We start from the raw sequence: 14,955 nt of genomic DNA on the forward strand, positions 1-14,955 counted from the left end.
AAACAAATAAGTAGTAAAACTGGTTTAACAGAGTAATACAAAGTGAAATTCAGTAGCACTATGCATGGCAATCAGCAGCAGCAAATGCAATAACTTATACCTAAACACGACAAAGCTCAAACAGAAAAAATAGTACACTAAAGACAACAATGCAGATAAGGAAATGCCTATTCACATTTTAATGTCTATGTAATTAAAGTGGTGCACCACAACTTATTCTACCATAAAAATTTCCAAGTACTTGAAAAGAAAATTATGTATGCAGTTACTGTTACTAGTCCCTTCTTATTGTTCCTTCCTTTCAAAGTGCTCCTTTTTTTTAAAGCATGTGAATCATAAAATTATTATCTAACATATCTGTTCACAGAAAGTGTTCACATTAGCAAATGCATTTAATATTATTCTATGAAACCAATGATGCAACACAGCTGGAAACCAGATATCAAATGAAATAAGCAACTATGTACAAAGTAAAGCATAAAAATATCATTCAATAGTCATGCGGCATTTGTTTCCAGGTGACTGTCGCATAGCTTGGCTCCTACAGTGCATTACGTCAAGGTCACTTAGCTTAATTAACGAAATATTTACGACACCAGTTTGCACTACAGTGAAAGTCTCGCATAAAAATTTCACAGATCGAGAATTTGCGTAGCAAATGCGTAGAAACAAAATCCTACAAATATAACAGTGTCCAAGAAATATTCGTCGGCATTGTAATACACTAACACATTTACACACATTTCATAACTCTTAAAGTACGATTCTTGGTTTCCAACAGCCTTTTTCACAAATCAGGGTCCCCAACCTCTACTCATTACTCCGTACCTTATTACACATATAAATATTTGTCGACACTTCTTCAATATTTCATCATAATAAATACTCTAGCATAATCATATTCCTCATATAACATCAGCTTATTGATGATAAACATAACTCAACAGCATAATACACATTGTCATCATAATAATAACATCATAAAAACTCAGCCAAATCTCAAAAACGTCTTACTTTCTGCAATAATTTCAAAATCTAAAAGAATTCTCTGCTCATTTAAATAGTGTCATCTACCTCAACAGAGTTTAAACTTCAACACAATTATCATGTTGTATACATTGGTAAGGAATGCTAAAATTATTCTCAAGGTTAGCATCTGTGTTATTTCTCTCTGAGCCAGCTGGCGCACGTGGCTGCCTGTGGTGTGAGTCATTGTCTGTCTATTTGTAGAAAGAAGGATCCTTTATTGTATGTTTATATGATAGAGGAACAAACACTGGTAGCAGTTACTTCTGTAAAATATCTGGGAGTATGTATGCGGAACGATTTGAAGTGGAATGATCATATAAAATTAATTGTTGGTAAGGCGGTTTACCAGGTTGAGATTCATTGGGAGAGTCCTAAGAAAGTGTAGTCCATCAATAAAGGAGGTGGCTTAGAAAACACACATTCGACTTATACTTGAGTATTGCTCATCAGTGTGGGATCCGAATCAGATCGGATTGACGGAGGAGATAGAGAAGATCCAAAGATGAGCAGCGCGTTTTGTCAGAGGGTTATTAGGTAACTGTGATAGCGTTATGGAGATGTTTAGCAAACTCAAGTGGCAGACTCTGCAAGAGAGGTGCTCTGCATTGCGGTGTAGCTAGTTTGCCAGGTTTCGAGAGGGTGCGTTTCTGGATGAGGTATCGAATATATTGCTTCCCCCTCCCTACTTATATCTCCCGAGGAGATCACGAATGTAAAATTAGAGAGATTCGAGTGTGCACAGAGGCTTTCAGACATTCGTTCTTCCTGCGAACTATACGCGACTGGAACAGAAAAGGGAGGTAATGACAGTGGCACGTAAAGTGCCCTCCGCAACCCACCGTTGGGTGGTTTGCGGAGTATAAATGTAGATGTAGATGTAGTTGTGTCGTTATTAGGATTAGAAGACCTAACTTCTACAAATTCGCCTTGATGAGAGGGCACTGTCATGTTTCAATCCTGCCAGTTCTGATACAATTCAGGTCTGTCGTTACGATTATATCGTCTGTCGCCTTGTTGGTAGATACAAAAAATTCTTTCTTGTCGGTCACGTGGTGGAGAACCACTCCCTGAATCGTAACTGTGCGCTGGACCATTGCGCCTGAAGTTATTCTGTTTCCCTTGATAACAATTAATTTGGTTCCCATAATGTCTGTTTCTCTCATTGTCTCTGTTATAGCCATTACTGCGGAGAGGTGATCTGTCCCTGTAATTATTACTACTCTCCAAACGGTTGTCATATGAGTGGTGTCCGCTTTGGTCACGATTTATGTTGTATGAATAGCCTTGTCATATCCATTTATTATTTCTGTCATTGCGGAATTGTGACAGATGTGACCTGTAATTGTTGTGTTCCTGTTTTTGGGTCCTGCGATTGTCAATGTCAATTTCCAATTCTTGTAAGATTCCCTGAAAAGCTTCAGTGTCGTCTTTGCAACGTCGTGCCAAAATAATATGTCGTAGATGTTCAGGCAATTTGATTAAGCAAATGCGGATGAGTTCTGAAGGGCTGTATGGGTTTGACAGGTACTGATTCTTGTGCAACATGTCTTCAAAATATTTCACAAGACTGGAAATTTAGATTGTTCGAAATGCTTCATCATTATGATGCTGTGTTTTACTCGGTCTTGTGTAGCCTGAGACCAATATGCTGAGAGGAAGGCATGATAAAATTCTCCTTCACTGTGACAATCGTGAATGACCGATCGCTTTCTTACAGCTGGTTCATTCTTTAAGTAGCCACACACAAATTCTAACCTGTGCTCCAATGACCAGATGGGAGGAAAACAATGATAGAATTAATAAAGCCTCGCTTGTGGATGAATGTCATTGCCAGAATTCTTAAATGCCGTTTTGATTAGTGTTACAAGGCCAGATCAGTCAGTCATCCACACTGTCACCACTGCAACTACTGACCCTCTTCAGTAACCACACATTTGTCTGGCCTCTCAACAGATACCCCTCCTTTGTGGTTGCACCTACAGTATGGCTATCTGTATCACTGACAAATGCAAGCCCTCTCACCAATGGCAAGGCCCATTGGGGGATTGTGAACGTAAGTAAATAAATTAAAATGCTTTTAGTTAACAAAAGTACATTCTTATAAAAATAACTTAGTGGATTCAAGAAAATAGATAAAAATACATGTTTTAACAAAACTTAATTATAAAAATTTTACAACATGTTTGTAAGGTAATAATAAGTATTAGTTAAACAAAAGTAAATTAATTTAAAAATTTTAGATTGGGGACTGTGTCATGAGATTCATTGTTTCTATTATTAAGTTTCTTCATTCCTTTATACTGCAATTTTAATTTTATTTTTCAATTATTTCAAAATCCAAACCATCAATGAATTTACAAAATCTATTTGGTAAAATAACATTAAAATCACTTTTGAATTCCAGACAAGGTTGTTCTCCATATCTAGTATTTAAATATTGACTGTTTGTAATATTGTATGAAACATTTATCTGTAGCTCACTTACTTTTTCAACTTCTTTAGAAATACTTATATTGATGAGCTTCTTGATTAAAGTAGTTTCCATTAATATATAGAAAAAAATTTTAATAGATTTCCAAAAATAAATTTGTAGTTAATATTCAACTTTTTTTTAAAAAATCTAATATAAATCATTTCTTATCAATGGAGAACCTGAAAGAAATGCAAACTAAACTAAAATAATCTTATGAACTAATTGAGCAATCAGAAAACGTTAGTGATTGTCCTATTTGTGTAATTAATGAAAATAATAATCAATTTTTTTTAAAAAATCACATTTTTCATAAAACATTTATTGATGAATGGCTAAGGAAAAAATCCAACTGTCTACTGTGTAGAACTATTATTAAAAATAAAGAACCAGAAAGAAATTAAATAATTGATATTTATGCAATGTTTGATGCTCAAGGTGAACCAGCATGTTATAGTGAAGCAGCAAATTGTGGAGAAATAGCATATTATGCTGCTGATCAATTACATATTTCAATTGTAAAAATTATAATAATTTACTTTTCTCAAATCTATTAATTTTTTTATATATAGATGGAGCAAGTTGAACAAGAGTCTTCTGTAAAATCTAAATATTGTAAGTATTGAAATACAGAGAAATTAAGTGATCATTTTTCGTTAGAAAAACATATACAAAAAATGCTTATAGAACTATATGCAGAACATATGTAAGAAAATATCATGTAAGTGAAATTCCTTGTGAATGTGCCTATAGAGTTTCTAAATATTATTTTAAGGTACATTTACTAAGAGATCCAAGTGAAGAACATTCTAAAAATTATGAAAATGAATAATGTAGAAGTTGTAATTGAAGAAACATCTTCGTCTGCAAAGAAATGTAGAAGATGCCAAGAGATTAAAGATTAAAATTGCTTTTACACAAATCCTTTACATAACATAAACATTATAAAATATGTAAGAAGTGTATTTTAGAATTTATTAAGAATAAGAAAATGTTAATTTGATGATATATTATTTATTAAATAATAATTGTTTTTCTTAAAAAATAAATCATTAAAACTAATTCTCTAAAACTAATAGATGGTTAACGTAAATGGTAAACTATTTGGTTGTTAAAATAAATAGTAAAATTATTGATTGTTAAAATAAATAATAAACTAAATCTTTAACAATCTAATTCTAAAAACAAATTGATTGTTAAAATGAATAATAAACTAATTCTCCTTTTTGTTTAGCTATCTATTAGATATTAATCATGATCAACCTAATAATTAATTATTATTTTCTTGAAACATATTTTATACAAATCCAATGAGTGCTTTTGGAATAAATGGAAGAACAAATGGTAGATGCAATTCAGCTCAACTAAAACAATTCACAGTTGCTGGTATTAGTAAATTTTGTAAAGTATATAGTTGAACAGGATAATCAAATTTATGTAAAGGTGATTAAATTACATTTATTAGAAACAGTATAATTAATACTAGAAATTATGAATTTGATGTAAGTGATGTAAGTTGTTAGAACTTATATTAATGAAGAAAGTGAAAGTAATAAAAATATTGTTAAAAATTATATACCTAAAGTAAGTGAAAATCATACAAATATTTTGAATATTATACAGCTGAAATATGATATAATTATTAGGAAGAGTAACCATATTATAATATTGATGATGTTTTTCTAACTTAAGAAAAGTAACCATCAGTAAAACATAACTATTTTCTACAAATAGAAAGTGTAACTGAAACCACAAGATAGAAATACAAGAATCACTTTTGAAGAAGCACTGAAAACAGATTAGAAACTATGCTATTATGACAGAAAAAGATTTTAGTATGAAATTTAAACAAGGTAAAAGATATATTTTAGAAAAAATATCTAATTTTGAAGCACACTGAACAGGAAGGACATTACATAGAATTATTAATTTGCAATAGCATTAATAAATATGTTCACTAAAAGGATCATCTTATATTGATCTACCTAAAATAATACAAAGCCAAATAGCTTGTATTAATGTTAAAAATGATGATGAAAAAAATATTATGGTCCATAAGATCATCTATTTTTCCCTTAAGATAAAGATGCCAAAAGAATAACAAAATATAAAAGTGTTGATCTTGTTCTTGTTTAAAAAAGCTTGGAAATGCGGCATTTCCTGTATTAGTTGGCCATATTGCAAAAATAGAAAATATAATTAATGTATACATTAATGTTTATTCATTTGATGATGATGAAAAATATCAATGGTATCCATTAAAAATTCCAAAATGTAATAGATAGAACATGTAAATTTATTTTATTTCAAGAAAAGCAATAATTCCCACTATTTTTATATTAAAAGTTATCTCAACTTTCATCAAGTCAAGTCAATAAACATCAAGAAGTAAAGTTTATTTGGGTTTTATGTTTACTACATTTCAAAATAAAAAAATTAGATAATCATACACCGATTTCTTCGACTATTTACATTTGTCAGCTGATTTACTGTAAAATTTGAGTAATAAATATACCAAAACTGAGCACAGAGGAGGAAAACACCCTTGTTTGGTGAGTATTGCTACCCCTGTAGTTTGACTCATTGATAATTTACAAGCTAATTCATTATATCTGACAATACTCTTAATTATCTTTTCAGGTGAACCTTTGAATTTGCTCAGAAGGGATTCCCACGGCGAAACAAGATATTCAACAATCGTGCTAGAATTTCTTCATAACATTAAATGTCCTAATCCCTTTAAGGATGACACCCCTGGTAACAAATGATATTCTGCCTTTTAAAAAGGCATCTGGAAGTTTCTGAAAGAACACCTGAGGGTGTAACTGCTGCTAGTGGTTGTGTTAGTGAACAAGATGTGAGAGGATGGTTTACATCCACAGAAGACCTCCTTAAGGAGGAAAATGTATTTGATGTGCTATCATGTCCAGGCCGTATTTCCAATGGCGATGAAACTAATTTTGTTCTATGCCCTAAGAAAGAAATTGGACTTGCACCCATGGGCTGTAAAAATGTCTGTGAAGTAGAGAAAGGTCCAGCCAAAGCTACTCTCACTGTTATGTGCACATTCCCAGCAGATGAAAAGATGTGCCCTCCAATGATAATTTCCCCCATCAGAGAATTCCTACCAACCTTATCAGGAAGGTTCCAGAAAAGTGGGGCATCGGGAGAAGTGACAATGGATGGTTGAAATCTGAAGTTTTCTTCGAGTTCATAGCTAACGTTTTTCAACCATATCTCCAAGAAAATAACACCCTATGACCAGTAATTCTGGTTGTTGATGGGCATAAAACCCATTTAACATACCACTTGAGCGAGTTGTATAAAGATCTTACAATTATTCTGATATTTTTGTATCCCAATTCTACATGAATATTGCAGCGTGCTAATGTTGCTACCTTCAGACCTCGCAAAAGTAAGTGGAAGAATGCTGCATTCGCATGGTAAACAAACAATGGTAGAAATGCTATAACTAAAGAGGACTTTGCACCAACCTTGAAACAAATGACTGAAAAAATGGACCTTGAAAATACAATTAAAAATGGTTTCAGAGCTATCGGTTTGTACCCATTCAACCCAAATAACATTGATTTCTCAAAGTGCTTGGGTAGGAATGTTTCTAACCGCAATAATGTTAACAGCAATAGCAGGAAGTCAGAAATCCTGCCTCTTCCATATGACACTTTTGTTCAGGTTTTTGGAGAAGAGAAAATAAATGAATTTGAGACTACACGGAATGTGACAGATAACGGTTATGGAGAAGATTTCTTTCTTCTATATCGGCTGTGGAAATGTTATCAAAATGAAAACCAAAAACAGGAACAGAAAGCAACTGAAACCATGCCAAATGCTAACGTGTCCCTTTCTGATGAAAATCTGAACATTGCAAATCCACAACATGCCTCGAGTGAAGAAGCTAGCCAGAGTTCATCAGGAAGAGACGACACAGAAGATACCCTGATAGTAAACAAAACTCCAACCAAATGTTCAACGAAGTGCTTCTTTGGCCAAAAAGGAAAGGAAAGCGACAAGTGGAATAAGTCCCCTTTGTTTTAACCTCAAGAAAGTGGAATAACCTGCACGAGGAAAAGGTGAAAATCAATGAGGATGCCATGAAACAGAAAGAAAAACGAAAGCAGGGAAGAGAAGAGAGGAAAATGAAAAAGCAACCTTTTGAATTAATAAAAAGAAGAAAATGAAGAGTGATACCAGCATTCTGACAGAGCTGACATCCCAAGCTATGCATTCAGAAGTTGAGAACGCTCCAGCTTTTACAGGTGGTTTCATGAGGAATAAAGAAAAAGAGTTTCGTGGAATGTGCTTCAAATGTACAAGAAGTGTTTCTTCCAAGAAGGGATATGAATGTAATAGCTATAAAAAACTTTTCCACTCTACATGCATCCCCTGTGGGCATCAAATACATATCCCAGATGATGCAGTTGATGATCCATTTGTATGCCATAATTATTACATGGTACATGATAGTGACAATACTGATGTCTTTGATGATGAAAGTGATTTCTCCAAATCTGTGGAATAAATTCTTACTGCTTGCATCACACAAAGGCCAATGCATAGCAGTTCTTCAGGAATATCACACACAAAAGGAAAGGACTGAGAACAAACTCAATTTGGTGTATTTGTAATTCATGCTTGTATATGTATAGAGTGTTATGTAAATTTACTGAACTAATAAATTGATTCTCAGTTTTTCTTTATTTTCTTAATTTTCACCTTCTATTGCATTACCCAGTGTTACGAACAGCTTGTGATACCTAGTTGTGAGTAATAATGTTATTAATAATAAGTAAAGTCGTTATAAATGGGGGGTGCCAATGACTGGTAATGTGCATGCCAACTACTGGAAAATTGTGCCAATAACTGGTAAAATTTTACATAATTTTGCAACTTATTTCACATGGAAAAATAAGTATAAAACTTTCGTAATTGTAGTATAATGTTACTTTAATATTCTAGTATGTTTTGTGTTAGAATTATACTTCAAGCACGGAATGTATTGAGGATACATAATTTACCTACAAACATGTTCTTAAAGTAACATTAATTGGGTGGTTTACCCTATATTTGAAGTAGTTTTATAAAATCCCCAAATATTAAATAATCTGCATAACGATTTACCACAAGATCCTGAATCAAAATTTGTTCCAGGTACAAATGACAATAAATTAGTAACTACTATAGAAAAAAAATTATAGTAGTACATTATAGAAATCTTAAACAATATTCATCTTTAGGAACGCAACTTACAAAAATACATGATGATTAAAACATTAAACAAACTAATTGGTTAAAGAAATATATAGATTTTATGAAATTATTTTGAAAAAGATTTCTATACATTCATGACTAATTCTGTATTTTCAATAATAATAGGGAATATAAGAAACAGACAAGATATTAAATTAGTTTCAAACAGTAATGCCTGTGATAAACTTGTAGCTAAACTGTGGGGCGGCGAGTAACTTGTGACAAATAATATAATTGCTGTATAAATGCTTGCATGTTGAATCAGTTTCAGGCTTTTAGAATGTTGTTAATGCTGTCTTTCGCCGTTCTCAACACTGGCTCTCTATTTACTTTTTAGCACCCAGAAAGTGATTTAACAAAACGTGGAGCCTGTAATTAGAGTTCCTAGTGCCCACTTCATCTGAGAATACCATTATAGCTGCAGCTTATAGCTCTGACGAATTAGGAGATTGCCCAGGATTTCTAATCAAAAACGATTTTCCAAAATAGTTGAGTATATTCTGAAATTCACTGATAACAAACACAAGTATCCCTACAACCTAACTAACAGAGCAGTTCAGAGTCTAATGCGCTGATGCAACTATAAATGTCCGAATTAAATGTTAAAAAGAATGCTCGCCAAAATTTGATGAGAATATTTCATCAAACGCCACACTAAATAATTGGTAGAATGTCTGTCCCGCGACGGCACGTGGAAATACGACAATACGCCAACTGAGGCTAGATACTGAAAATCATCCCAGAATTTACCCTTCACTTGAAATGCTTTCACGGTTCCGCGTATCTCTAGTAATTTAATACGGCACCCGAGGCTGTTTGTAGCAGTGATACCGATGCGACGCGGCTCCCGACACAGATGGCGTGCTACATAGCGTCTGTAGAGAACTGGGGCCTTCCTTCCTCGCGCAGCGTTCTTATATATATAGCCGCGGTGCGGACGGCTAAGGGAACGCCTGCTCAAATCGGCTCTCCCGACTAGCCGCTGCGCTAGTAATGCACCACTTCAAGTTACATAATAATATATAGCTTCTTTTGCTGATGGCCGATGAAGCTCTTAATTTAAACGTGCATTCAGCACGCAGGTAAGTATTGATAAAAAAATTGTGACGTGGCTAAGTTAAATATTTTGGGCGAGAGAATTAATTAAATTACACTGCACGCAGTAGATGAGCTCTGAACTGGCCCTTTTGAGATCCGCTATCGCTATAATTTTATAGGTATTCAAAAGAAACTTTTCACATCTTCATAGTCATAGCGGACCTCCAACCTATTTAAATCTAAACATCCTAGCCTTATTTATTAGCCTACTTAATCTATCTTGCTTCCTTCAGTTTTGAGACGAAAACCAGAAAATCATGAATTTCCACTCAAGTCTTAATCTGTGAAATCCAAAGTACTGTTTTTATTAAATCATTATGAAAGATGAATCTAAATATAAGTTTTGAAGTCTCTAGCTCTTTTCTGTTGCGCCAATGATTTTTTCAGAAGAAAACGTCCAAATTTCGACAATGGCTGAAGTTATCGAACTGATATTTAACACACATTAATTTAGTATTATTCCTGACATGCTAGAAAATTTTTAGGTCATTTGCTTGATTTTAAGGTATTGCGCAACATTTATGATGTCAGAGCTAGTTACAGCAGACTGGCTGGCACACAATGGAAACTGATGTGAATTTACTACAGCGTGAGTAGGCTGCTTCCCTACATCACCCTCTACTTAAATTTTTTGTTTATGAATGTTAATGAATGAAAAAAAAATTTAATTACAAAAAGGGAAGCAAGAGTACAGTTTAATTCCCTATAAAAAATCAAAATTGAAATATAAACAGGTAGAAACATTAAAGAAAACCGATTACCTACATTAATTATTCAAATTGTGGGCATGTTCACTGCCTTTTAAACAATGTCATTACTCAAAATTTTAAGCAAAGTCAATGAAATATTTTGGCATACATATTGCCTTAGACAAACAAACACATACGAATTGAAAAATTATAAAAATCTTAGATCCATTAAATACATTAAATACATTTTTACATACACAAATTCAAAGAAAATAACATGATACATAAACAGATGATTATCTCTTAGCAGTCTCTTCTAAAGCTGAAAGAAAAGTTCACAAATAATTTTTACACACGTGGTTGTAGCCACTTTAGCTGGCGTCCTACACTTCCATTCACAAGGGTAGAGGAGGGGAAGTTGCTATGGTGTGCGTCCTTCTCGTTCTCTCTAAATTACATGAGGGAAAGGGGAGGGGTCACTGTGAGTTGTGTCCAAGTCACTCCACGCTTTCACGCAGCTACCAGGCTGCCATTATCTGGTTTGTCCTGTAGAACAAACAAAAAGAGTGCCTCAGACTCTGTTCACTTAATATCTAAGGGTGGGTCACAATGAAATGGGTATATATACATTTTATGCTTCAATATGTTGCTGGAACATAGTTAAGAGAACTTTTTCAACATTACTCTCGCGGTTACTTAAATGTCATAAAATCGGTAAACAAATGGCTCAAAACGCCGTTAGTCACGTACTAGAGAAAATCTATGCTCAAGGCATACAATCATGAATCCTATTTAACATCAATTTATTATTTCTGGGCCGGAACACTGAACCAATGCTCGGTACATTCCTGACAAATCTGCATTTTATTTACTTAACTGACTCATCTTTGATTACCTTATTCTTAGAGATAGTATGAGTATATTTGATTAGTGGTTGTTTTCTCAGCTTCTTTGTACATGTGTGTTACTTTTGGTAATAGTACAGTTCTGAGTGTTCAAAATACACTACGTTTAGTTGACTACAAAATCCACTTATTGGTCCTCTGCTGTTGCCAGTTCCACATCTGCAATTAGGTACTTACTTACTTTGAAGTGTATTTATTCTGAGCTAAAATTAATGTTTCACGTCTGTCAGTATGTTACTTATTTATTTTGCTATTGTATGTACTTATTTAACACTCACTCTATTAATATTTAAAGCATAGGATAGCACATTTATTTCATATTCATAGTGTATTGCAGCTGATTAGTTTGCTCACGTGGCAATCCATTTCCACTTGATCGGACGCTGAAACCTCAGGTAGTCTCTCTCGACCATCCACTAAAGTGCATCAAGTAATTATGGACGAGCGTAATGCTAAATTCCTTAAACCTATAGGACACCATGAGCTGCTCTGTCTCATCTAACATAAGGGTACCTATGGTCGCATTCACGCCTCCAACTCATAACCTCAATACGTGTAGGTGTATCCTGTCACACACTACACTAAAATAATGGCCAGCTCCAACCTTATAAATACTTCAGGGACGTGTCCTTCACGTCTCAACCACAAACACTGCTCAATTCTATTACACTGCCTTTCCTTGGTACACCAGGTGAGTTTAATCTTACAACTTATCTGCATATTTTTCCTAACACTAAGCAATCTCTTTTACTATTTCTTAGTTAGCTCCAATGCATACACTAGGTTTCACTACCACTTCAGATATTGCTTGTATATGAATTCATATATCTTTTTAAATTACTGTTGGTGGGCCATTTCCAATAAAACAACACTTTGATATTTTGACAAGAAATCTATGCCAATTAAAACCTCAATACTGAGATTGTTTACAATTAAACATGGATGATCAATTAAATTACCATTAATGTTAAAGGGCAGCAAAGCTTCTTGCTTTATCGTTTTTGACACCTTGCCAGTAGCACCAATTATTCTTAGTCCTGGTACCCTCATTACTGTAAGCTTGTCTTTACCAGGTAATGCATCAAAGAAGGACTGAGATATTGCACTCACCTCACTTCCACTGTCTAAGAGACAACGTACATTGATACACAACATATTCACTATTATTATAGGGTGGCTTATTCTAGGTTGTACAGGTGATTCCTCAAATTCATCTAGTAGTTCCTTTTGGATTTGTCTCCAACTAAAGTGATCGACATCTGTCTTCATTACATTTAGGTCACAGTGTGTAGGGGTTTCCTGAATTACATTTTCAGCTGCCTTTTCCAGTCGGTCTATTAATTTTAAATCGAAACACCGCACGACTTCATTACATTTAGTTTGCTGAACATAACCCAAATTACTGTAGTCTAAGCGATTCTGCGTCTCCAGACCGGGCATAACACAAGTTACAGCTAAACCACTTTCACCATTATCGTCGGTTTCCTTCTCAAGTGACAACTGGTCACAGCTACTGGGTTCATCGACCCTCAACAGCCTACCCTCTACATTCTCACTTATCTCCTGTCCTAAATTTATTAGTACAGTATCAACATCCTGCACAGGCACTTTAGATAAAAGCATATCATCCTCATCGTAAATATAAGCATGAATTTCTTCTGCTTCTTCACCTGTCAATTCAGTATTTTGTAGCTCCTCCCTATCGTTACACTGCTGCGCCTTCTCTTTCTCTTCCCACTTAGAAAGCGTTTCTAACACGGTATCTATCAAATACTGTGAGTGATCTAATATTTCTGTTGTATCCTTAGATTCTACCGACTCTTCATCCACATGTTCAGTCTGAGTATTCTGATCTGTCTTACCAATTCCCGTAACTACTGGCTTAGGAAAAGTAACCGCCTGGTGAGCGCCAGTGTCCTCATAGACGGGAACTAGTTTTCCTGCCTCAGCCTACTACTTTTTCCTTTAGTTTCATTATAGTTAGCTGGCATAGCATTGCTTTCCGCGCTGTTGTTTACCTGCATAGTTCTGTTTGGAACAACATTACTGTCATTTGGATGCCATTGTTGGTTCTGATAATTATTTCCTCAATTCCTACCTCTCATAGGATGGCGAACACCTACTGTTCTGATGTTTACATTGCCGTTTTGCTCGTTCCTAAAATTACTACTATTATTATTAGCATTTCGGTTATTACGTGCTTGCTCCTCATTGGCAGCAACACGTTCTACACGTTCCAGATACTCAATGAAACGATCCAGATTGTCTCTAGGGGCAGATATAATTCTAGTTTGCCAGTACCATGGCAGTTTGGCTTCAACACCTAGTATAATCATTTCTGGCTTTAGCTTTTCCGCCAAATGTGACAAACGTGAAATCCATGACCTAGCAAACTCTTTAATAGATTCCTTGCCTGCATTGAAGCGTTTTCCACTCCAAAATTCTCTCAACACTTCATTTTGCTTATTACTAGACCAATATTCATTAATGAAAGCTGTTTTAAACTCCGCTAATGTTTTACACTTCAACATAACATCAGCTGACCAACGCATGGCGTCACCTGCTAAATAGCTTTTAATAAATGAGATTTTCTCTCGTTCAGACCAAGTTGGTGGAATCACATCTTCAAAATCGCTCCAGAAATCTAGCAGGTGGATATTTTTATCTGGATCAAACCGCAAGAACTGCCGACACCCGATAAAAGCGGCATTTGCAGCTACAACTTGTTGTATACTACCATTACCAGAAGTTACTGAAGCTACTTTACTCTCAATGTTAGCAATGTTAGTACTGATATTTTCTACTCTCAATTCAACATTATCTACTCTTTGTACAATATGAGTAGTGTCAGTTTTAATTGCATCTATGTCTGCTTGACATATGTTTACTTTAATATTAACATCTTTAAATCTATCTGAGCACAGTTCAGATTCCGCCTCGATCTTTTCTGTTAACTTGTGCTCCAGCTTCGCATCTTCCATTCGGAAGTCCTTGCGAACCTCAGCAACTTCGGATTTTACCGTTTTATACATTTCAGAAAATTGTTGAGCAACCTTTTTCTTAATATCCTCATGGTTGTAGTCAATTTTATAATTCAAACTGTCTAGATCCTCTTTCAACTTATTGCAACCAGCCTTGAAGGTATCGTCCATTACCTCCAATCGTTTATTAAAATTTGTTTGGCTGGCCACAATCTCAGACTTTAATTCAGCATTACTGTTTTTGACCTGTTCACTTATTTCAGACTTTAACTCAGCATTATTGGATTCTAATTTATTGTCCATTGCCTCAAACCGTTTATTAAAATTGGTCTGGCTGGCCACAATCCTGTTATTTACCTCAATTATATCAGATTTTAAATCAGCTGTCATTTTTGCATTACTGGCAGCTATTGCTTGTAATATAACATTTAAATCAACAGCCCCAGCATCTTTGGGTTGCTCACTAGCTGGCTTTTTATCACACTCAGGTGACGAAAAACTAGCTCCAACACCAG

Source organism: Schistocerca cancellata, chromosome 4, assembly GCF_023864275.1.
Source record: "Schistocerca cancellata isolate TAMUIC-IGC-003103 chromosome 4, iqSchCanc2.1, whole genome shotgun sequence".
Classification (NCBI taxonomy): Eukaryota; Metazoa; Arthropoda; class Insecta; order Orthoptera; family Acrididae; genus Schistocerca; species Schistocerca cancellata.